The following is a 2666-nucleotide window of genomic DNA, read 5'->3' as shown; positions in this document are numbered from 1 at the left end:
TCTATGCTTTATTAATTAACCAACTCTATGCTCTGCCTATAGACATGAAGGAAAAAACTAGCCTGAAAGGTACATTGCTTGTGAATGTGATCTATTTATATAAACAGCCTGTTTTAGGACCATTAGGCTATATTATTTTATTATGTTATACAATCTTATACATTATGCTAATATATATATATATATATGAATGTATGCATTACTATATATAGTATATAGCATATATAGTATTACGCATTTAGTTTTTCCATTCAAAATTTAAACACCAACATCCATCTTAACCTGTATTTGTAATGTATGTAATAACCTTCTTCTTTAATAATTATCTTCACTTCAGTAAAACCAGTTAAATGATTGTCAAAAAAAAAAAAATCACAATTTTAGATTTTTGCAGTTTGGTTACATTTTTATAACAATAACATTATCTCAAGTTACGCATTTATACTACATACTGACCTTACCAAACACAAGCACGTTTCAAAACGAGACAATTCTGTGTGTTGGCTGTAGGTGTCGTCATTGTTGATTGTGTCATTGTTGCCTAAGTATCTCAGCAGGGAACTCTTCTTCATCATTCATATCTTACCTATCAGTTGCATTCTCGTCTAGGTCATACTCAGTGTTGTCCTCAATTTGTGTTTGACAGACACCACTGTCACAATGTTGAAAAAGACCAAACATCAATGCACGGGTAAATAGTCAAATATATTAGTAGTATTCGTTGCACTACCTTTAACCCTTATGTTGCTGGTCAATTTGACTGATTTTGAAATACTGATGTTTTACTTGAAATTTTGTGACCCATTTTCATTTAGCACACACATCACCGAGAAAAATATGTTTAGGATTGGGTGCTCGGCAAAGGAAATAATAATAAACAGAAAAAAATCGGCACACCAAATTCAATAGTGGACTGGACTCACACACATTACATTTCGAGCATGTCGTCTGACGAAGAGCCTGCGTGCTCGAAACGTAACCTGTGTCCACTATTATAATTTTTTGTGCATATTTTCGTGCTTTGGTGTGCTGACTTTTTTCTGTTTTTCACTTTTTAAAATATTAAAATGTTTTTTTTTTATTGTCTTTTTATTATTATTGTTGCATTACTGTTTATAATAGTCATATATTCATATATAGTCATATATAGTAGTTATATATTCTCAAGCATGTTTTATTTGTTTGTAATGTGTTAAAGTCAACATGAAAATCAAAATTTACAATTCCTGTTTTTATGGAATATTGCAGTATTATAAATGAAATATCTATGCTCATCATTATTTTTTATTCATATGCCCTTTTAATCTTTAACCCATTTAATCCCACCGGTCACAATAGTGACCGTAAAAAAGTGTTTCATTTCTAAGGCTATAAAAATGTTACTAAATGATCTATCAATGCATTTCCAGCAGAAATTGAAATAATAAAGGGTCTCAATGAAATATGTGCAGTGTCGCATGTTTACTGTAAATTGTCACATGACCAGAGCTGTTTATTTCTTGTTTGCGCCAAGAGAAGAGGATGCCAGCAAGAAAGCTCCCAAAGAAAAGGGTGGTAAAGTATGTTAACATAAAGATAGGACATAGATTTTTGGTACACATCATGTTTAAGGTGTCTAGTATTGATATATGCATTTGCAATTACTCAACTTTGTTTAATGTGTTCATAGAACTCACAAACATTTCAACGGCAACAATAGTGACCGGTGGGATAACCCATTGTATCTACATACTAATACACATAGGCTAACTGTTCTACCTTACTTTCTGCTGCTACCTAACTTTCTACCTAATTTCACACACACACACACACACACACACACGGTCACGTCTCTTCTGATGTCTGATCTCCACACACACACAGACACACACGGTCACGTCTCCTCTGATGTCTGATCTCCACACACACACACACACACACACACACACCCCCCCCCCCCCCCCCCCCACACACACACACGGTCACGTCTTCTCTGATGTCTGATCTCCACACACACAGACACACACACAGAAACACACACAGATACAAACACACATACATAAACACACACACACTCACACATGATCACGTCTCCTCTGATGTCTGATCTCCACACACACACCCACCCACACACACACAGACACACACACAAAAAAAAAAAAAAAACATACACACACACACACAAAAACACACACAAACACAGTGCACAGGTCAAATAGACCTATATTAAATCAATACAATGGTTGATACAACACAGTTTCCCACCGGTCACAATTGTGACCAACCATTAAACACACTTTTTCACACATTTTTCCATGAAAATGTAAAAAAATTATGATTGATTGTTTCAAAGGGATACTAATGACAGATGATTTGGATATTTTTGTGTCTGGGAAAAATTTGGGATTAAATGGGTTAATCAAAATAATTTCCCCTCCCTCTTGCAACATCTCTTTTCTTCTTTGATGATGTTTTTACTGACGTGAGGGCGGGAAAAACTGTCACTCACAGCAACAGCGAACAACAACGATCCAAGAGCCAATCAATTTCCAATGGACTTAAGTCCCGCCCTACATTTGTTATTGTTCGTTAACGGTGCGTGTCCAGTGTCGTTGGCAACGCTGTAACGTCTCAGCTTTGGGGTGTCTGTTGCGAGTGTGTTTAATCTAAGTTTTTTTTTCAACACA

The sequence above is a fragment of the Scardinius erythrophthalmus genome, assembly GCF_964197995.2.
Source record: "Scardinius erythrophthalmus genome assembly, chromosome: 10".
Lineage (NCBI taxonomy): Eukaryota > Metazoa > Chordata > Actinopteri > Cypriniformes > Leuciscidae > Scardinius > Scardinius erythrophthalmus.
This window is presented reverse-complemented; position numbering follows the sequence as displayed.